This window comes from Ambystoma mexicanum, chromosome 8 (assembly GCF_040938575.1).
Source record: "Ambystoma mexicanum isolate Mex_15411 chromosome 8, UKY_AmexF1_1, whole genome shotgun sequence".
Classification (NCBI taxonomy): Eukaryota; Metazoa; Chordata; class Amphibia; order Caudata; family Ambystomatidae; genus Ambystoma; species Ambystoma mexicanum.
In genome coordinates, this window is record NC_090929.1 from 732,176,044 (window position 1) to 732,191,358 (window position 15,315).

Here is a 15,315-nt window from a genome sequence, read left to right on the forward strand (position 1 = left end):
AGCCTACAGCACCTGGTATTCCCAGGCAGTCTCCCATCCAGGTACTAACTAGGCCCGACACTGCTTAGCTTCCGAGATCAGACGAGATCGGGCGCATTCAGTGTGGTGTGGCCGTAGGCTCTGGGCCTAGTGAGTTTTGTACTTTTAAGCATCTAGTCGGCTAGACCTTGCAGTTTTGAAAGGCAATTGAGAAATGGCTCACTTCCTGAATTTGGAGCACAAAAAAGCCTACAGCACCTGGTATTCCCAGGCGGTCTCCCATCCAGGTACTAACTAGGCCCGACACTGCTTAGCTTCCGAGATCAGACGAGATCGGGCGCATTCAGTGTGGTGTGGGTGTAGGCTCTGGGCCTAGTGAGTTTTGTACTTTTAAGCATCTAGTCGGCTAGACCTTGCAGTTTTGAAAGGCAATTGAGAAATGGCTCACTTCCTGAACTTGGAGCACAAAAAAGCCTACAGCACCTGGTATTCCCAGGCGGTCTCCCATCCAGGTACTAACTAGGCCCGACACTGCTTAGCTTCCGAGATCAGACGAGATCGGGCGCATTCAGTGTGGTGTGGCCGTAGGCTCTCGGCCTAGTGAGTTTTGTACTTTTAAGCATCTAGTCGGCTAGACCTTGCAGTTTTGAAAGGCAATTGAGAAATGGCTCACTTCCTGAATTTGGAGCACAAAAAAGTCTACAGCACCTGGTATTCCCAGGCGGTCTCCCATCCAGGTACTAACTAGGCCCGACACTGCTTAGCTTCCGAGATCAGACGAGATCGGGCGCATTCAGTGTGGTGTGGCCGTAGGCTCTGGGCCTAGTGAGTTTTGTACTTTTAAGCATCTAGTCGGCTAGACCTTGCAGTTTTGAAAGGCAATTGAGAAATGGCTCACTTCCTGAACTTGGAGCACAAAAAAGCCTACAGCACCTGGTATTCCCAGGCGGTCTCCCATCCAGTTACTAACTAGGCCCGACACTGCTTAGCTTCCGAGATCAGACGAGATCAGGCGCATTCAGTGTGGTGTGGCCGTAGGCTCTGGGCCTAGTGAGTTTTGTACTTTTAAGCATCTAGTCGGCTAGACCTTGCAGTTTTGAAAGGCAATTGAGAAATGGCTCACTTCCTGAACTTGGAGCACAAAAAAGCCTACAGCACCTGGTATTCCCAGGCGGTCTCCCATCCAGGTACTAACTAGGCCCGACACTGCTTAGCTTCCGAGATCAGACGAGATCGGGCGCATTCAGTGTGGTGTGGCCGTAGGCTCTGGTCCTAGTGAGTTTTGTACTTTTAAGCATCTAGTCGGCTAGACCTTGCAGTTTTGAAAGGCAATTGAGAAATGGCTCACTTCCTGAACTTGGAGCACAAAAAAGCCTACAGCACCTGGTATTCCCAGGCGGTCTCCCATCCAGGTACTAACTAGGCCCGACACTGCTTAGCTTCCGAGATCAGACGAGATCGGGCGCATTCAGTGTGGTGTGGCCGTAGGCTCTGGGCCTAGTGAGTTTTGTACTTTTAAGCATCTAGTCGGCTAGACCTTGCAGTTTTGAAAGGCAATTGAGAAATGGCTCACTTCCTGAATTTGGAGCACAAAAAAGCCTACAGCACCTGGTATTCCCAGGCGGTCTCCCATCCAGGTACTAACTAGGCCCGACACTGCTTAGCTTCCGAGATCAGACGAGATCGGGCGCATTCAGTGTGGTGTGGCCGTAGGCTCTGGGCCTAGTGAGTTTTGTACTTTTAAGCATCTAGTCGGCTAGACCTTGCAGTTTTGAAAGGCAATTGAGAAATGGCTCACTTCCTGAACTTGGAGCACGAAAAAGCCTACAGCACCTGGTATTCCCAGGCGGTCTCCCATCCAGGTACTAACTAGGCCCGACACTGCTTAGCTTCCGAGATCAGACGAGATCGGGCGCATTCAGTGTGGTGTGGCCGTAGGCTCTGGGCCTAGTGAGTTTTGTACTTTTAAGCATCTAGTCGGCTAGACCTTGCAGTTTTGAAAGGCAATTGAGAAATGGCTCACTTCCTGAACTTGGAGCACAAAAAAGCCTACAGCACCTGGTATTCCCAGGCGGTCTCCCATCAAGGTACTAACTAGGCCCGACACTGCTTAGCTTCCGAGATCAGACGAGATCGGGCGCATTCAGTGTGGTGTGGCCGTAGGCTCTAGAAATGCTAAGAATATTACTCTTATGCATTTGCATTTAGTAAGCTAAGCCATGCAGCCACTTGCAACATGATACCACGCTCATCGCTCGATCAGCGCTCGATCAGGCTCGATCAGGCGAGATATATAAGACTGGTGGGCCCATTCAGGACTCCTATGTCTGGTAGGATAACTTTAATCCATCCATCCTGTTTCTGTTGCAGGGAGGTGGAGAGAACAATCAACACAATAACGGCTTTCTTTCATGCCTCTTGAAGGACTCAATATTCTCTGTACTGCATTACATGTGAAAGTCGATTTATTACCCATGAACACACTACCTGTATGCTAATTATATGTAAATAGGTAGCTCCAGCCCTCATAATGTTGTCCAACATTTCCGCTATAAAACGGGATAAAATTATTTTGGAAACATACCAAATTTGAAAAGTAATTGAGAAGTTGTGCAATTACTAATCATGGAGCACAAAATAGCCTACAGCACCTGGTATTCCCAGGCGGTCTCCCATCCAGGTACTAACTAGGCCCGACACTGCTTAGCTTCCGAGATCAGACGAGATCGGGCGCATTCAGTGTGGTGTGGCCGTAGGCTCTGGGCCTAGTGAGTTTTGTACTTTTAAGCATCTAGTCGGCTAGACCTTGCAGTTTTGAAAGGCAATTGAGAAATGGCTCACTTCCTGAACTTGGAGCACAAAAAAGCCTACAGCACCTGGTATTCCCAGGCGGTCTCCCATCCAGGTACTAACTAGGCCCGACACTGCTTAGCTTCCGAGATCAGACGAGATCGGGCGCATTCAGTGTGGTGTGGCCGTAGGCTCTGGGCCTAGTGAGTTTTGTACTTTTAAGCATCTAGTCGGCTAGACCTTGCAGTTTTGAAAGGCAATTGAGAAATGGCTCACTTCCTGAACTTGGAGCACAAAAAAGCCTACAGCACCTGGTATTCCCAGGCGGTCTCCCATCCAGGTACTAACTAGGCCCGACACTGCTTAGCTTCCGAGATCAGACGAGATCGGGCGCATTCAGTGTGGTGTGGCCGTAGGCTCTAGAAATGCTAAGAATATTACTCTTATGCATTTGCATTTAGTAAGCTAAGCCATGCAGCCACTTGCAACATGATACCACGCTCATCGCTCGATCAGCGCTCGATCAGGCTCGATCAGGCGAGATATATAAGACTGGTGGGCCCATTCAGGACTCCTATGTCTGGTAGGATAACTTTAATCCATCCATCCTGTTTCTGTTGCAGGGAGGTGGAGAGAACAATCAACACAATAACGGCTTTCTTTCATGCCTCTTGAAGGACTCAATATTCTCTGTACTGCATTACATGTGAAAGTCGATTTATTACCCATGAACACACTACCTGTATGCTAATTATATGTAAATAGGTAGCTCCAGCCCTCATAATGTTGTCCAACATTTCCGCTATAAAACGGGATAAAATTATTTTGGAAACATACCAAATTTGAAAAGTAATTGAGAAGTTGTGCAATTACTAATCATGGAGCACAAAATAGCCTACAGCACCTGGTATTCCCAGGCGGTCTCCCATCCAGGTACTAACTAGGCCCGACACTGCTTAGCTTCCGAGATCAGACGAGATCGGGCGCATTCAGTGTGGTGTGGCCGTAGGCTCTGGGCCTAGTGAGTTTTGTACTTTTAAGCATCTAGTCGGCTAGACCTTGCAGTTTTGAAAGGCAATTGAGAAATGGCTCACTTCCTGAACTTGGAGCACAAAAAAGCCTACAGCACCTGGTATTCCCAGGCGGTCTCCCATCCAGGTACTAACTAGGCCCGACACTGCTTAGCTTCCGAGATCAGACGAGATCGGGCGCATTCAGTGTGGTGTGGCCGTAGGCTCTGGGCCTAGTGAGTTTTGTACTTTTAAGCATCTAGTCGGCTAGACCTTGCAGTTTTGAAAGGCAATTGAGAAATGGCTCACTTCCTGAACTTGGAGCACAAAAAAGCCTACAGCACCTGGTATTCCCAGGCGGTCTCCCATCCAGGTACTAACTAGGCCCGACACTGCTTAGCTTCCGAGATCAGACGAGATCGGGCGCATTCAGTGTGGTGTGGCCGTAGGCTCTAGAAAAGCTAAGAATATTACTCTTATGCATTTGCATTTAGTAAGCTAAGCCATGCAGCCACTTGCAACATGATACCACGCTCATCGCTCGATCAGCGCTCGATCAGGCTCGATCAGGCGAGATATATAAGACTGGTGGGCCCATTCAGGACTCCTATGTCTGGTAGGATAACTTTAATCCATCCATCCTGTTTCTGTTGCAGGGAGGTGGAGAGAACAATCAACACAATAACGGCTTTCTTTCATGCCTCTTGAAGGACTCAATATTCTCTGTACTGCATTACATGTGAAAGTCGATTTATTACCCATGAACACACTACCTGTATGCTAATTATATGTAAATAGGTAGCTCCAGCCCTCATAATGTTGTCCAACATTTCCGCTATAAAACGGGATAAAATTATTTTGGAAACATACCAAATTTGAAAAGTAATTGAGAAGTTGTGCAATTACTAATCATGGAGCACAAAATAGCCTACAGCACCTGGTATTCCCAGGCGGTCTCCCATCCAGGTACTAACTAGGCCCGACACTGCTTAGCTTCCGAGATCAGACGAGATCGGGCGCATTCAGTGTGGTGTGGCCGTAGGCTCTGGGCCTAGTGAGTTTTGTACTTTTAAGCATCTAGTCGGCTAGACCTTGCAGTTTTGAAAGGCAATTGAGAAATGGCTCACTTCCTGAATTTGGAGCACAAAAAAGCCTACAGCACCTGGTATTCCCAGGCGGTCTCCCATCCAGGTACTAACTAGGCCCGACACTGCTTAGCTTCCGAGATCAGACGAGATCGGGCGCATTCAGTGTGGTGTGGGTGTAGGCTCTGGGCCTAGTGAGTTTTGTACTTTTAAGCATCTAGTCGGCTAGACCTTGCAGTTTTGAAAGGCAATTGAGAAATGGCTCACTTCCTGAACTTGGAGCACAAAAAAGCCTACAGCACCTGGTATTCCCAGGCGGTCTCCCATCCAGGTACTAACTAGGCCCGACACTGCTTAGCTTCCGAGATCAGACGAGATCGGGCGCATTCAGTGTGGTGTGGCCGTAGGCTCTCGGCCTAGTGAGTTTTGTACTTTTAAGCATCTAGTCGGCTAGACCTTGCAGTTTTGAAAGGCAATTGAGAAATGGCTCACTTCCTGAATTTGGAGCACAAAAAAGTCTACAGCACCTGGTATTCCCAGGCGGTCTCCCATCCAGGTACTAACTAGGCCCGACACTGCTTAGCTTCCGAGATCAGACGAGATCGGGCGCATTCAGTGTGGTGTGGCCGTAGGCTCTGGGCCTAGTGAGTTTTGTACTTTTAAGCATCTAGTCGGCTAGACCTTGCAGTTTTGAAAGGCAATTGAGAAATGGCTCACTTCCTGAACTTGGAGCACAAAAAAGCCTACAGCACCTGGTATTCCCAGGCGGTCTCCCATCCAGTTACTAACTAGGCCCGACACTGCTTAGCTTCCGAGATCAGACGAGATCAGGCGCATTCAGTGTGGTGTGGCCGTAGGCTCTGGGCCTAGTGAGTTTTGTACTTTTAAGCATCTAGTCGGCTAGACCTTGCAGTTTTGAAAGGCAATTGAGAAATGGCTCACTTCCTGAACTTGGAGCACAAAAAAGCCTACAGCACCTGGTATTCCCAGGCGGTCTCCCATCCAGGTACTAACTAGGCCCGACACTGCTTAGCTTCCGAGATCAGACGAGATCGGGCGCATTCAGTGTGGTGTGGCCGTAGGCTCTGGTCCTAGTGAGTTTTGTACTTTTAAGCATCTAGTCGGCTAGACCTTGCAGTTTTGAAAGGCAATTGAGAAATGGCTCACTTCCTGAACTTGGAGCACAAAAAAGCCTACAGCACCTGGTATTCCCAGGCGGTCTCCCATCCAGGTACTAACTAGGCCCGACACTGCTTAGCTTCCGAGATCAGACGAGATCGGGCGCATTCAGTGTGGTGTGGCCGTAGGCTCTGGGCCTAGTGAGTTTTGTACTTTTAAGCATCTAGTCGGCTAGATCTTGCAGTTTTGAAAGGCAATTGAGAAATGGCTCACTTCCTGAATTTGGAGCACAAAAAAGCCTACAGCACCTGGTATTCCCAGGCGGTCTCCCATCCAGGTACTAACTAGGCCCGACACTGCTTAGCTTCCGAGATCAGACGAGATCGGGCGCATTCAGTGTGGTGTGGCCGTAGGCTCTGGGCCTAGTGAGTTTTGTACTTTTAAGCATCTAGTCGGCTAGACCTTGCAGTTTTGAAAGGCAATTGAGAAATGGCTCACTTCCTGAACTTGGAGCACGAAAAAGCCTACAGCACCTGGTATTCCCAGGCGGTCTCCCATCCAGGTACTAACTAGGCCCGACACTGCTTAGCTTCCGAGATCAGACGAGATCGGGCGCATTCAGTGTGGTGTGGCCGTAGGCTCTGGGCCTAGTGAGTTTTGTACTTTTAAGCATCTAGTCGGCTAGACCTTGCAGTTTTGAAAGGCAATTGAGAAATGGCTCACTTCCTGAACTTGGAGCACAAAAAAGCCTACAGCACCTGGTATTCCCAGGCGGTCTCCCAGCAAGGTACTAACTAGGCCCGACACTGCTTAGCTTCCGAGATCAGACGAGATCGGGCGCATTCAGTGTGGTGTGGCCGTAGGCTCTAGAAATGCTAAGAATATTACTCTTATGCATTTGCATTTAGTAAGCTAAGCCATGCAGCCACTTGCAACATGATACCACGCTCATCGCTCGATCAGCGCTCGATCAGGCTCGATATATAAGACTGGTGGGCCCATTCAGGACTCCTATGTCTGGTAGGATAACTTTAATCCATCCATCCTGTTTCTGTTGCAGGGAGGTGGAGAGAACAATCAACACAATAACGGCTTTCTTTCATGCCTCTTGAAGGACTCAATATTCTCTGTACTGCATTACATGTGAAAGTCGATTTATTACCCATGAACACACTACCTGTATGCTAATTATATGTAAATAGGTAGCTCCAGCCCTCATAATGTTGTCCAACATTTCCGCTATAAAACGGGATAAAATTATTTTGGAAACATACCAAATTTGAAAAGTAATTGAGAAGTTGTGCAATTACTAATCATGGAGCACAAAATAGCCTACAGCACCTGGTATTCCCAGGCGGTCTCCCATCCAGGTACTAACTAGGCCCGACACTGCTTAGCTTCCGAGATCAGACGAGATCGGGCGCATTCAGTGTGGTGTGGCCGTAGGCTCTGGGCCTAGTGAGTTTTGTACTTTTAAGCATCTAGTCGGCTAGACCTTGCAGTTTTGAAAGGCAATTGAGAAATGGCTCACTTCCTGAATTTGGAGCACAAAAAAGCCTACAGCACCTGGTATTCCCAGGTGGTCTCCCATCCAGGTACTAACTAGGCCCGACACTGCTTAGCTTCCGAGATCAGACGATCGGGCGCATTCAGTGTGGTGTGGGTGTAGGCTCTGGGCCTAGTGAGTTTTGTACTTTTAAGCATCTAGTCGGCTAGACCTTGCAGTTTTGAAAGGCAATTGAGAAATGGCTCACTTCCTGAACTTGGAGCACAAAAAAGCCTACAGCACCTGGTATTCCCAGGCGGTCTCCCATCCAGGTACTAACTAGGCCCGACACTGCTTAGCTTCCGAGATCAGACGAGATCGGGCGCATTCAGTGTGGTGTGGCCGTAGGCTCTCGGCCTAGTGAGTTTTGTACTTTTAAGCATCTAGTCGGCTAGACCTTGCAGTTTTGAAAGGCAATTGAGAAATGGCTCACTTCCTGAATTTGGAGCACAAAAAAGTCTACAGCACCTGGTATTCCCAGGCGGTCTCCCATCCAGGTACTAACTAGGCCCGACACTGCTTAGCTTCCGAGATCAGACGAGATCGGGCGCATTCAGTGTGGTGTGGCCGTAGGCTCTGGGCCTAGTGAGTTTTGTACTTTTAAGCATCTAGTCGGCTAGACCTTGCAGTTTTGAAAGGCAATTGAGAAATGGCTCACTTCCTGAACTTGGAGCACAAAAAAGCCTACAGCACCTGGTATTCCCAGGCGGTCTCCCATCCAGTTACTAACTAGGCCCGACACTGCTTAGCTTCCGAGATCAGACGAGATCAGGCGCATTCAGTGTGGTGTGGCCGTAGGCTCTGGGCCTAGTGAGTTTTGTACTTTTAAGCATCTAGTCGGCTAGACCTTGCAGTTTTGAAAGGCAATTGAGAAATGGCTCACTTCCTGAACTTGGAGCACAAAAAAGCCTACAGCACCTGGTATTCCCAGGCGGTCTCCCATCCAGGTACTAACTAGGCCCGACACTGCTTAGCTTCCGAGATCAGACGAGATCGGGCGCATTCAGTGTGGTGTGGCCGTAGGCTCTGGTCCTAGTGAGTTTTGTACTTTTAAGCATCTAGTCGGCTAGACCTTGCAGTTTTGAAAGGCAATTGAGAAATGGCTCACTTCCTGAACTTGGAGCACAAAAAAGCCTACAGCACCTGGTATTCCCAGGCGGTCTCCCATCCAGGTACTAACTAGGCCCGACACTGCTTAGCTTCCGAGATCAGACGAGATCGGGCGCATTCAGTGTGGTGTGGCCGTAGGCTCTGGGCCTAGTGAGTTTTGTACTTTTAAGCATCTAGTCGGCTAGACCTTGCAGTTTTGAAAGGCAATTGAGAAATGGCTCACTTCCTGAATTTGGAGCACAAAAAAGCCTACAGCACCTGGTATTCCCAGGCGGTCTCCCATCCAGGTACTAACTAGGCCCGACACTGCTTAGCTTCCGAGATCAGACGAGATCGGGCGCATTCAGTGTGGTGTGGCCGTAGGCTCTGGGCCTAGTGAGTTTTGTACTTTTAAGCATCTAGTCGGCTAGACCTTGCAGTTTTGAAAGGCAATTGAGAAATGGCTCACTTCCTGAACTTGGAGCACAAAAAAGCCTACAGCACCTGGTATTCCCAGGTGGTCTCCCATCCAGGTACTAACTAGGCCCGACACTGCTTAGCTTCCGAGATCAGACGAGATCGGGCGCATTCAGTGTGGTGTGGCCGTAGGCTCTAGAAATGCTAAGAATATTACTCTTATGCATTTGCATTTAGTAAGCTAAGCCATGCAGCCACTTGCAACATGATACCACGCTCATCGCTCGATCAGCGCTCGATCAGGCTCGATCAGGCGAGATATATAAGACTGGTGGGCCCATTCAGGACTCCTATGTCTGGTAGGATAACTTTAATCCATCCATCCTGTTTCTGTTGCAGGGAGGTGGAGAGAACAATCAACACAATAACGGCTTTCTTTCATGCCTCTTGAAGGACTCAATATTCTCTGTACTGCATTACATGTGAAAGTCGATTTATTACCCATGAACACACTACCTGTATGCTAATTATATGTAAATAGGTAGCTCCAGCCCTCATAATGTTGTCCAACATTTCCGCTATAAAACGGGATAAAATTATTTTGGAAACATACCAAATTTGAAAAGTAATTGAGAAGTTGTGCAATTACTAATCATGGAGCACAAAATAGCCTACAGCACCTGGTATTCCCAGGCGGTCTCCCATCCAGGTACTAACTAGGCCCGACACTGCTTAGCTTCCGAGATCAGACGAGATCGGGCGCATTCAGTGTGGTGTGGCCGTAGGCTCTGGGCCTAGTGAGTTTTGTACTTTTAAGCATCTAGTCGGCTAGACCTTGCAGTTTTGAAAGGCAATTGAGAAATGGCTCACTTCCTGAACTTGGAGCACAAAAAAGCCTACAGCACCTGGTATTCCCAGGCGGTCTCCCATCCAGGTACTAACTAGGCCCGACACTGCTTAGCTTCCGAGATCAGACGAGATCGGGCGCATTCAGTGTGGTGTGGCCGTAGGCTCTGGGCCTAGTGAGTTTTGTACTTTTAAGCATCTAGTCGGCTAGACCTTGCAGTTTTGAAAGGCAATTGAGAAATGGCTCACTTCCTGAACTTGGAGCACAAAAAAGCCTACAGCACCTGGTATTCCCAGGCGGTCTCCCATCCAGGTACTAACTAGGCCCGACACTGCTTAGCTTCCGAGATCAGACGAGATCGGGCGCATTCAGTGTGGTGTGGCCGTAGGCTCTAGAAAAGCTAAGAATATTACTCTTATGCATTTGCATTTAGTAAGCTAAGCCATGCAGCCACTTGCAACATGATACCACGCTCATCGCTCGATCAGCGCTCGATCAGGCTCGATCAGGCGAGATATATAAGACTGGTGGGCCCATTCAGGACTCCTATGTCTGGTAGGATAACTTTAATCCATCCATCCTGTTTCTGTTGCAGGGAGGTGGAGAGAACAATCAACACAATAACGGCTTTCTTTCATGCCTCTTGAAGGACTCAATATTCTCTGTACTGCATTACATGTGAAAGTCGATTTATTACCCATGAACACACTACCTGTATGCTAATTATATGTAAATAGGTAGCTCCAGCCCTCATAATGTTGTCCAACATTTCCGCTATAAAACGGGATAAAATTATTTTGGAAACATACCAAATTTGAAAAGTAATTGAGAAGTTGTGCAATTACTAATCATGGAGCACAAAATAGCCTACAGCACCTGGTATTCCCAGGCGGTCTCCCATCCAGGTACTAACTAGGCCCGACACTGCTTAGCTTCCGAGATCAGACGAGATCGGGCGCATTCAGTGTGGTGTGGCCGTAGGCTCTGGGCCTAGTGAGTTTTGTACTTTTAAGCATCTAGTCGGCTAGACCTTGCAGTTTTGAAAGGCAATTGAGAAATGGCTCACTTCCTGAATTTGGAGCACAAAAAAGCCTACAGCACCTGGTATTCCCAGGCGGTCTCCCATCCAGGTACTAACTAGGCCCGACACTGCTTAGCTTCCGAGATCAGACGAGATCGGGCGCATTCAGTGTGGTGTGGGTGTAGGCTCTGGGCCTAGTGAGTTTTGTACTTTTAAGCATCTAGTCGGCTAGACCTTGCAGTTTTGAAAGGCAATTGAGAAATGGCTCACTTCCTGAACTTGGAGCACAAAAAAGCCTACAGCACCTGGTATTCCCAGGCGGTCTCCCATCCAGGTACTAACTAGGCCCGACACTGCTTAGCTTCCGAGATCAGACGAGATCGGGCGCATTCAGTGTGGTGTGGCCGTAGGCTCTCGGCCTAGTGAGTTTTGTACTTTTAAGCATCTAGTCGGCTAGACCTTGCAGTTTTGAAAGGCAATTGAGAAATGGCTCACTTCCTGAATTTGGAGCACAAAAAAGTCTACAGCACCTGGTATTCCCAGGCGGTCTCCCATCCAGGTACTAACTAGGCCCGACACTGCTTAGCTTCCGAGATCAGACGAGATCGGGCGCATTCAGTGTGGTGTGGCCGTAGGCTCTGGGCCTAGTGAGTTTTGTACTTTTAAGCATCTAGTCGGCTAGACCTTGCAGTTTTGAAAGGCAATTGAGAAATGGCTCACTTCCTGAACTTGGAGCACAAAAAAGCCTACAGCACCTGGTATTCCCAGGCGGTCTCCCATCCAGTTACTAACTAGGCCCGACACTGCTTAGCTTCCGAGATCAGACGAGATCAGGCGCATTCAGTGTGGTGTGGCCGTAGGCTCTGGGCCTAGTGAGTTTTGTACTTTTAAGCATCTAGTCGGCTAGACCTTGCAGTTTTGAAAGGCAATTGAGAAATGGCTCACTTCCTGAACTTGGAGCACAAAAAAGCCTACAGCACCTGGTATTCCCAGGCGGTCTCCCATCCAGGTACTAACTAGGCCCGACACTGCTTAGCTTCCGAGATCAGACGAGATCGGGCGCATTCAGTGTGGTGTGGCCGTAGGCTCTGGTCCTAGTGAGTTTTGTACTTTTAAGCATCTAGTCGGCTAGACCTTGCAGTTTTGAAAGGCAATTGAGAAATGGCTCACTTCCTGAACTTGGAGCACAAAAAAGCCTACAGCACCTGGTATTCCCAGGCGGTCTCCCATCCAGGTACTAACTAGGCCCGACACTGCTTAGCTTCCGAGATCAGACGAGATCGGGCGCATTCAGTGTGGTGTGGCCGTAGGCTCTGGGCCTAGTGAGTTTTGTACTTTTAAGCATCTAGTCGGCTAGATCTTGCAGTTTTGAAAGGCAATTGAGAAATGGCTCACTTCCTGAATTTGGAGCACAAAAAAGCCTACAGCACCTGGTATTCCCAGGCGGTCTCCCATCCAGGTACTAACTAGGCCCGACACTGCTTAGCTTCCGAGATCAGACGAGATCGGGCGCATTCAGTGTGGTGTGGCCGTAGGCTCTGGGCCTAGTGAGTTTTGTACTTTTAAGCATCTAGTCGGCTAGACCTTGCAGTTTTGAAAGGCAATTGAGAAATGGCTCACTTCCTGAACTTGGAGCACGAAAAAGCCTACAGCACCTGGTATTCCCAGGCGGTCTCCCATCCAGGTACTAACTAGGCCCGACACTGCTTAGCTTCCGAGATCAGACGAGATCGGGCGCATTCAGTGTGGTGTGGCCGTAGGCTCTGGGCCTAGTGAGTTTTGTACTTTTAAGCATCTAGTCGGCTAGACCTTGCAGTTTTGAAAGGCAATTGAGAAATGGCTCACTTCCTGAACTTGGAGCACAAAAAAGCCTACAGCACCTGGTATTCCCAGGCGGTCTCCCAGCAAGGTACTAACTAGGCCCGACACTGCTTAGCTTCCGAGATCAGACGAGATCGGGCGCATTCAGTGTGGTGTGGCCGTAGGCTCTAGAAATGCTAAGAATATTACTCTTATGCATTTGCATTTAGTAAGCTAAGCCATGCAGCCACTTGCAACATGATACCACGCTCATCGCTCGATCAGCGCTCGATCAGGCTCGATATATAAGACTGGTGGGCCCATTCAGGACTCCTATGTCTGGTAGGATAACTTTAATCCATCCATCCTGTTTCTGTTGCAGGGAGGTGGAGAGAACAATCAACACAATAACGGCTTTCTTTCATGCCTCTTGAAGGACTCAATATTCTCTGTACTGCATTACATGTGAAAGTCGATTTATTACCCATGAACACACTACCTGTATGCTAATTATATGTAAATAGGTAGCTCCAGCCCTCATAATGTTGTCCAACATTTCCGCTATAAAACGGGATAAAATTATTTTGGAAACATACCAAATTTGAAAAGTAATTGAGAAGTTGTGCAATTACTAATCATGGAGCACAAAATAGCCTACAGCACCTGGTATTCCCAGGCGGTCTCCCATCCAGGTACTAACTAGGCCCGACACTGCTTAGCTTCCGAGATCAGACGAGATCGGGCGCATTCAGTGTGGTGTGGCCGTAGGCTCTGGGCCTAGTGAGTTTTGTACTTTTAAGCATCTAGTCGGCTAGACCTTGCAGTTTTGAAAGGCAATTGAGAAATGGCTCACTTCCTGAATTTGGAGCACAAAAAAGCCTACAGCACCTGGTATTCCCAGGTGGTCTCCCATCCAGGTACTAACTAGGCCCGACACTGCTTAGCTTCCGAGATCAGACGATCGGGCGCATTCAGTGTGGTGTGGGTGTAGGCTCTGGGCCTAGTGAGTTTTGTACTTTTAAGCATCTAGTCGGCTAGACCTTGCAGTTTTGAAAGGCAATTGAGAAATGGCTCACTTCCTGAACTTGGAGCACAAAAAAGCCTACAGCACCTGGTATTCCCAGGCGGTCTCCCATCCAGGTACTAACTAGGCCCGACACTGCTTAGCTTCCGAGATCAGACGAGATCGGGCGCATTCAGTGTGGTGTGGCCGTAGGCTCTCGGCCTAGTGAGTTTTGTACTTTTAAGCATCTAGTCGGCTAGACCTTGCAGTTTTGAAAGGCAATTGAGAAATGGCTCACTTCCTGAATTTGGAGCACAAAAAAGTCTACAGCACCTGGTATTCCCAGGCGGTCTCCCATCCAGGTACTAACTAGGCCCGACACTGCTTAGCTTCCGAGATCAGACGAGATCGGGCGCATTCAGTGTGGTGTGGCCGTAGGCTCTGGGCCTAGTGAGTTTTGTACTTTTAAGCATCTAGTCGGCTAGACCTTGCAGTTTTGAAAGGCAATTGAGAAATGGCTCACTTCCTGAACTTGGAGCACAAAAAAGCCTACAGCACCTGGTATTCCCAGGCGGTCTCCCATCCAGTTACTAACTAGGCCCGACACTGCTTAGCTTCCGAGATCAGACGAGATCAGGCGCATTCAGTGTGGTGTGGCCGTAGGCTCTGGGCCTAGTGAGTTTTGTACTTTTAAGCATCTAGTCGGCTAGACCTTGCAGTTTTGAAAGGCAATTGAGAAATGGCTCACTTCCTGAACTTGGAGCACAAAAAAGCCTACAGCACCTGGTATTCCCAGGCGGTCTCCCATCCAGGTACTAACTAGGCCCGACACTGCTTAGCTTCCGAGATCAGACGAGATCGGGCGCATTCAGTGTGGTGTGGCCGTAGGCTCTGGTCCTAGTGAGTTTTGTACTTTTAAGCATCTAGTCGGCTAGACCTTGCAGTTTTGAAAGGCAATTGAGAAATGGCTCACTTCCTGAACTTGGAGCACAAAAAAGCCTACAGCACCTGGTATTCCCAGGCGGTCTCCCATCCAGGTACTAACTAGGCCCGACACTGCTTAGCTTCCGAGATCAGACGAGATCGGGCGCATTCAGTGTGGTGTGGCCGTAGGCTCTGGGCCTAGTGAGTTTTGTACTTTTAAGCATCTAGTCGGCTAGACCTTGCAGTTTTGAAAGGCAATTGAGAAATGGCTCACTTCCTGAATTTGGAGCACAAAAAAGCCTACAGCACCTGGTATTCCCAGGCGGTCTCCCATCCAGGTACTAACTAGGCCCGACACTGCTTAGCTTCCGAGATCAGACGAGATCGGGCGCATTCAGTGTGGTGTGGCCGTAGGCTCTGGGCCTAGTGAGTTTTGTACTTTTAAGCATCTAGTCGGCTAGACCTTGCAGTTTTGAAAGGCAATTGAGAAATGGCTCACTTCCTGAACTTGGAGCACAAAAAAGCCTACAGCACCTGGTATTCCCAGGTGGTCTCCCATCCAGGTACTAACTAGGCCCGACACTGCTTAGCTTCCGAGATCAGACGAGATCGGGCGCATTCAGTGTGGTGTGGCCGTAGGCTCTAGAAATGCTAAGAATATTACTCTTATGCATTTGCATTTAGT

At 48.7% G+C, this 15,315-nt stretch overlaps 55 non-coding genes and 2 pseudogenes across 55 annotated transcripts; all 57 read right to left on the reverse strand.

The window, feature by feature from the left end:
* Positions 1-119, reverse strand: LOC138478543 (5S ribosomal RNA). Its single transcript, XR_011272401.1, has one exon. It is a non-coding gene; the product is annotated as a 5S ribosomal RNA (ribosomal RNA).
* Positions 120-225: 106 nt separating this feature from the next.
* Positions 226-344, reverse strand: LOC138479459 (5S ribosomal RNA). The gene has a single exon (XR_011273232.1). It is a non-coding gene; the product is annotated as a 5S ribosomal RNA (ribosomal RNA).
* A 106-nt stretch (positions 345-450) lies between these two features.
* On the reverse strand, positions 451-569 carry LOC138477387 (5S ribosomal RNA). The gene has a single exon (XR_011271351.1). It is a non-coding gene; the product is annotated as a 5S ribosomal RNA (ribosomal RNA).
* Positions 570-675: 106 nt separating this feature from the next.
* On the reverse strand, positions 676-794 carry LOC138478559 (5S ribosomal RNA). The gene has a single exon (XR_011272416.1). It is a non-coding gene; the product is annotated as a 5S ribosomal RNA (ribosomal RNA).
* A 106-nt stretch (positions 795-900) lies between these two features.
* On the reverse strand, positions 901-1,019 carry LOC138479963 (5S ribosomal RNA). Its single transcript, XR_011273689.1, has one exon. It is a non-coding gene; the product is annotated as a 5S ribosomal RNA (ribosomal RNA).
* Positions 1,020-1,125: 106 nt separating this feature from the next.
* On the reverse strand, positions 1,126-1,244 carry LOC138477388 (5S ribosomal RNA). Its single transcript, XR_011271352.1, has one exon. It is a non-coding gene; the product is annotated as a 5S ribosomal RNA (ribosomal RNA).
* A 106-nt stretch (positions 1,245-1,350) lies between these two features.
* Positions 1,351-1,469, reverse strand: LOC138477389 (5S ribosomal RNA). The gene has a single exon (XR_011271353.1). It is a non-coding gene; the product is annotated as a 5S ribosomal RNA (ribosomal RNA).
* A 106-nt stretch (positions 1,470-1,575) lies between these two features.
* LOC138477390 (5S ribosomal RNA) lies at positions 1,576-1,694 on the reverse strand. Its single transcript, XR_011271354.1, has one exon. It is a non-coding gene; the product is annotated as a 5S ribosomal RNA (ribosomal RNA).
* A 106-nt stretch (positions 1,695-1,800) lies between these two features.
* On the reverse strand, positions 1,801-1,919 carry LOC138477391 (5S ribosomal RNA). The gene has a single exon (XR_011271355.1). It is a non-coding gene; the product is annotated as a 5S ribosomal RNA (ribosomal RNA).
* A 106-nt stretch (positions 1,920-2,025) lies between these two features.
* Positions 2,026-2,144, reverse strand: LOC138477729 (5S ribosomal RNA). Its single transcript, XR_011271661.1, has one exon. It is a non-coding gene; the product is annotated as a 5S ribosomal RNA (ribosomal RNA).
* Positions 2,145-2,618: 474 nt separating this feature from the next.
* LOC138477392 (5S ribosomal RNA) lies at positions 2,619-2,737 on the reverse strand. The gene has a single exon (XR_011271356.1). It is a non-coding gene; the product is annotated as a 5S ribosomal RNA (ribosomal RNA).
* A 106-nt stretch (positions 2,738-2,843) lies between these two features.
* Positions 2,844-2,962, reverse strand: LOC138477394 (5S ribosomal RNA). Its single transcript, XR_011271357.1, has one exon. It is a non-coding gene; the product is annotated as a 5S ribosomal RNA (ribosomal RNA).
* A 106-nt stretch (positions 2,963-3,068) lies between these two features.
* LOC138477395 (5S ribosomal RNA) lies at positions 3,069-3,187 on the reverse strand. Its single transcript, XR_011271358.1, has one exon. It is a non-coding gene; the product is annotated as a 5S ribosomal RNA (ribosomal RNA).
* Positions 3,188-3,661: 474 nt separating this feature from the next.
* Positions 3,662-3,780, reverse strand: LOC138477397 (5S ribosomal RNA). The gene has a single exon (XR_011271360.1). It is a non-coding gene; the product is annotated as a 5S ribosomal RNA (ribosomal RNA).
* Positions 3,781-3,886: 106 nt separating this feature from the next.
* LOC138477398 (5S ribosomal RNA) lies at positions 3,887-4,005 on the reverse strand. Its single transcript, XR_011271361.1, has one exon. It is a non-coding gene; the product is annotated as a 5S ribosomal RNA (ribosomal RNA).
* A 106-nt stretch (positions 4,006-4,111) lies between these two features.
* Positions 4,112-4,230, reverse strand: LOC138477399 (5S ribosomal RNA). The gene has a single exon (XR_011271362.1). It is a non-coding gene; the product is annotated as a 5S ribosomal RNA (ribosomal RNA).
* A 474-nt stretch (positions 4,231-4,704) lies between these two features.
* On the reverse strand, positions 4,705-4,823 carry LOC138477400 (5S ribosomal RNA). The gene has a single exon (XR_011271363.1). It is a non-coding gene; the product is annotated as a 5S ribosomal RNA (ribosomal RNA).
* Positions 4,824-4,929: 106 nt separating this feature from the next.
* On the reverse strand, positions 4,930-5,048 carry LOC138479460 (5S ribosomal RNA). The gene has a single exon (XR_011273233.1). It is a non-coding gene; the product is annotated as a 5S ribosomal RNA (ribosomal RNA).
* Positions 5,049-5,154: 106 nt separating this feature from the next.
* Positions 5,155-5,273, reverse strand: LOC138477401 (5S ribosomal RNA). The gene has a single exon (XR_011271364.1). It is a non-coding gene; the product is annotated as a 5S ribosomal RNA (ribosomal RNA).
* A 106-nt stretch (positions 5,274-5,379) lies between these two features.
* LOC138478561 (5S ribosomal RNA) lies at positions 5,380-5,498 on the reverse strand. Its single transcript, XR_011272417.1, has one exon. It is a non-coding gene; the product is annotated as a 5S ribosomal RNA (ribosomal RNA).
* A 106-nt stretch (positions 5,499-5,604) lies between these two features.
* On the reverse strand, positions 5,605-5,723 carry LOC138479964 (5S ribosomal RNA). The gene has a single exon (XR_011273690.1). It is a non-coding gene; the product is annotated as a 5S ribosomal RNA (ribosomal RNA).
* Positions 5,724-5,829: 106 nt separating this feature from the next.
* On the reverse strand, positions 5,830-5,948 carry LOC138477402 (5S ribosomal RNA). The gene has a single exon (XR_011271365.1). It is a non-coding gene; the product is annotated as a 5S ribosomal RNA (ribosomal RNA).
* Positions 5,949-6,054: 106 nt separating this feature from the next.
* On the reverse strand, positions 6,055-6,173 carry LOC138477403 (5S ribosomal RNA). The gene has a single exon (XR_011271366.1). It is a non-coding gene; the product is annotated as a 5S ribosomal RNA (ribosomal RNA).
* Positions 6,174-6,279: 106 nt separating this feature from the next.
* On the reverse strand, positions 6,280-6,398 carry LOC138477405 (5S ribosomal RNA). Its single transcript, XR_011271367.1, has one exon. It is a non-coding gene; the product is annotated as a 5S ribosomal RNA (ribosomal RNA).
* A 106-nt stretch (positions 6,399-6,504) lies between these two features.
* On the reverse strand, positions 6,505-6,623 carry LOC138477406 (5S ribosomal RNA). The gene has a single exon (XR_011271368.1). It is a non-coding gene; the product is annotated as a 5S ribosomal RNA (ribosomal RNA).
* Positions 6,624-6,729: 106 nt separating this feature from the next.
* LOC138478122 (5S ribosomal RNA) lies at positions 6,730-6,848 on the reverse strand. The gene has a single exon (XR_011272018.1). It is a non-coding gene; the product is annotated as a 5S ribosomal RNA (ribosomal RNA).
* A 464-nt stretch (positions 6,849-7,312) lies between these two features.
* On the reverse strand, positions 7,313-7,431 carry LOC138477407 (5S ribosomal RNA). The gene has a single exon (XR_011271369.1). It is a non-coding gene; the product is annotated as a 5S ribosomal RNA (ribosomal RNA).
* Positions 7,432-7,537: 106 nt separating this feature from the next.
* Positions 7,538-7,654, reverse strand: LOC138473899 (5S ribosomal RNA; annotated as a pseudogene).
* A 106-nt stretch (positions 7,655-7,760) lies between these two features.
* LOC138477409 (5S ribosomal RNA) lies at positions 7,761-7,879 on the reverse strand. The gene has a single exon (XR_011271371.1). It is a non-coding gene; the product is annotated as a 5S ribosomal RNA (ribosomal RNA).
* Positions 7,880-7,985: 106 nt separating this feature from the next.
* LOC138478562 (5S ribosomal RNA) lies at positions 7,986-8,104 on the reverse strand. The gene has a single exon (XR_011272418.1). It is a non-coding gene; the product is annotated as a 5S ribosomal RNA (ribosomal RNA).
* Positions 8,105-8,210: 106 nt separating this feature from the next.
* Positions 8,211-8,329, reverse strand: LOC138479965 (5S ribosomal RNA). The gene has a single exon (XR_011273691.1). It is a non-coding gene; the product is annotated as a 5S ribosomal RNA (ribosomal RNA).
* Positions 8,330-8,435: 106 nt separating this feature from the next.
* On the reverse strand, positions 8,436-8,554 carry LOC138477410 (5S ribosomal RNA). The gene has a single exon (XR_011271372.1). It is a non-coding gene; the product is annotated as a 5S ribosomal RNA (ribosomal RNA).
* A 106-nt stretch (positions 8,555-8,660) lies between these two features.
* On the reverse strand, positions 8,661-8,779 carry LOC138477411 (5S ribosomal RNA). Its single transcript, XR_011271373.1, has one exon. It is a non-coding gene; the product is annotated as a 5S ribosomal RNA (ribosomal RNA).
* A 106-nt stretch (positions 8,780-8,885) lies between these two features.
* Positions 8,886-9,004, reverse strand: LOC138477412 (5S ribosomal RNA). Its single transcript, XR_011271374.1, has one exon. It is a non-coding gene; the product is annotated as a 5S ribosomal RNA (ribosomal RNA).
* Positions 9,005-9,110: 106 nt separating this feature from the next.
* Positions 9,111-9,229, reverse strand: LOC138476893 (5S ribosomal RNA). The gene has a single exon (XR_011270903.1). It is a non-coding gene; the product is annotated as a 5S ribosomal RNA (ribosomal RNA).
* A 474-nt stretch (positions 9,230-9,703) lies between these two features.
* Positions 9,704-9,822, reverse strand: LOC138477413 (5S ribosomal RNA). Its single transcript, XR_011271375.1, has one exon. It is a non-coding gene; the product is annotated as a 5S ribosomal RNA (ribosomal RNA).
* Positions 9,823-9,928: 106 nt separating this feature from the next.
* On the reverse strand, positions 9,929-10,047 carry LOC138477414 (5S ribosomal RNA). Its single transcript, XR_011271376.1, has one exon. It is a non-coding gene; the product is annotated as a 5S ribosomal RNA (ribosomal RNA).
* Positions 10,048-10,153: 106 nt separating this feature from the next.
* On the reverse strand, positions 10,154-10,272 carry LOC138477417 (5S ribosomal RNA). The gene has a single exon (XR_011271377.1). It is a non-coding gene; the product is annotated as a 5S ribosomal RNA (ribosomal RNA).
* Positions 10,273-10,746: 474 nt separating this feature from the next.
* On the reverse strand, positions 10,747-10,865 carry LOC138477418 (5S ribosomal RNA). The gene has a single exon (XR_011271378.1). It is a non-coding gene; the product is annotated as a 5S ribosomal RNA (ribosomal RNA).
* A 106-nt stretch (positions 10,866-10,971) lies between these two features.
* Positions 10,972-11,090, reverse strand: LOC138479461 (5S ribosomal RNA). The gene has a single exon (XR_011273234.1). It is a non-coding gene; the product is annotated as a 5S ribosomal RNA (ribosomal RNA).
* Positions 11,091-11,196: 106 nt separating this feature from the next.
* On the reverse strand, positions 11,197-11,315 carry LOC138477419 (5S ribosomal RNA). The gene has a single exon (XR_011271379.1). It is a non-coding gene; the product is annotated as a 5S ribosomal RNA (ribosomal RNA).
* A 106-nt stretch (positions 11,316-11,421) lies between these two features.
* On the reverse strand, positions 11,422-11,540 carry LOC138478563 (5S ribosomal RNA). The gene has a single exon (XR_011272419.1). It is a non-coding gene; the product is annotated as a 5S ribosomal RNA (ribosomal RNA).
* Positions 11,541-11,646: 106 nt separating this feature from the next.
* On the reverse strand, positions 11,647-11,765 carry LOC138479967 (5S ribosomal RNA). The gene has a single exon (XR_011273693.1). It is a non-coding gene; the product is annotated as a 5S ribosomal RNA (ribosomal RNA).
* A 106-nt stretch (positions 11,766-11,871) lies between these two features.
* Positions 11,872-11,990, reverse strand: LOC138477420 (5S ribosomal RNA). Its single transcript, XR_011271380.1, has one exon. It is a non-coding gene; the product is annotated as a 5S ribosomal RNA (ribosomal RNA).
* A 106-nt stretch (positions 11,991-12,096) lies between these two features.
* On the reverse strand, positions 12,097-12,215 carry LOC138477422 (5S ribosomal RNA). Its single transcript, XR_011271382.1, has one exon. It is a non-coding gene; the product is annotated as a 5S ribosomal RNA (ribosomal RNA).
* A 106-nt stretch (positions 12,216-12,321) lies between these two features.
* On the reverse strand, positions 12,322-12,440 carry LOC138477423 (5S ribosomal RNA). The gene has a single exon (XR_011271383.1). It is a non-coding gene; the product is annotated as a 5S ribosomal RNA (ribosomal RNA).
* A 106-nt stretch (positions 12,441-12,546) lies between these two features.
* LOC138477424 (5S ribosomal RNA) lies at positions 12,547-12,665 on the reverse strand. Its single transcript, XR_011271384.1, has one exon. It is a non-coding gene; the product is annotated as a 5S ribosomal RNA (ribosomal RNA).
* Positions 12,666-12,771: 106 nt separating this feature from the next.
* LOC138478123 (5S ribosomal RNA) lies at positions 12,772-12,890 on the reverse strand. The gene has a single exon (XR_011272019.1). It is a non-coding gene; the product is annotated as a 5S ribosomal RNA (ribosomal RNA).
* A 464-nt stretch (positions 12,891-13,354) lies between these two features.
* Positions 13,355-13,473, reverse strand: LOC138477425 (5S ribosomal RNA). The gene has a single exon (XR_011271385.1). It is a non-coding gene; the product is annotated as a 5S ribosomal RNA (ribosomal RNA).
* Positions 13,474-13,579: 106 nt separating this feature from the next.
* Positions 13,580-13,696, reverse strand: LOC138473900 (5S ribosomal RNA; annotated as a pseudogene).
* Positions 13,697-13,802: 106 nt separating this feature from the next.
* LOC138477426 (5S ribosomal RNA) lies at positions 13,803-13,921 on the reverse strand. Its single transcript, XR_011271386.1, has one exon. It is a non-coding gene; the product is annotated as a 5S ribosomal RNA (ribosomal RNA).
* A 106-nt stretch (positions 13,922-14,027) lies between these two features.
* Positions 14,028-14,146, reverse strand: LOC138478564 (5S ribosomal RNA). Its single transcript, XR_011272420.1, has one exon. It is a non-coding gene; the product is annotated as a 5S ribosomal RNA (ribosomal RNA).
* A 106-nt stretch (positions 14,147-14,252) lies between these two features.
* LOC138479968 (5S ribosomal RNA) lies at positions 14,253-14,371 on the reverse strand. Its single transcript, XR_011273694.1, has one exon. It is a non-coding gene; the product is annotated as a 5S ribosomal RNA (ribosomal RNA).
* Positions 14,372-14,477: 106 nt separating this feature from the next.
* On the reverse strand, positions 14,478-14,596 carry LOC138477428 (5S ribosomal RNA). The gene has a single exon (XR_011271387.1). It is a non-coding gene; the product is annotated as a 5S ribosomal RNA (ribosomal RNA).
* A 106-nt stretch (positions 14,597-14,702) lies between these two features.
* Positions 14,703-14,821, reverse strand: LOC138477429 (5S ribosomal RNA). The gene has a single exon (XR_011271388.1). It is a non-coding gene; the product is annotated as a 5S ribosomal RNA (ribosomal RNA).
* Positions 14,822-14,927: 106 nt separating this feature from the next.
* LOC138477430 (5S ribosomal RNA) lies at positions 14,928-15,046 on the reverse strand. Its single transcript, XR_011271389.1, has one exon. It is a non-coding gene; the product is annotated as a 5S ribosomal RNA (ribosomal RNA).
* Positions 15,047-15,152: 106 nt separating this feature from the next.
* On the reverse strand, positions 15,153-15,271 carry LOC138476905 (5S ribosomal RNA). Its single transcript, XR_011270914.1, has one exon. It is a non-coding gene; the product is annotated as a 5S ribosomal RNA (ribosomal RNA).
* Between the last annotated feature and the right edge of the window lie 44 nt (positions 15,272-15,315).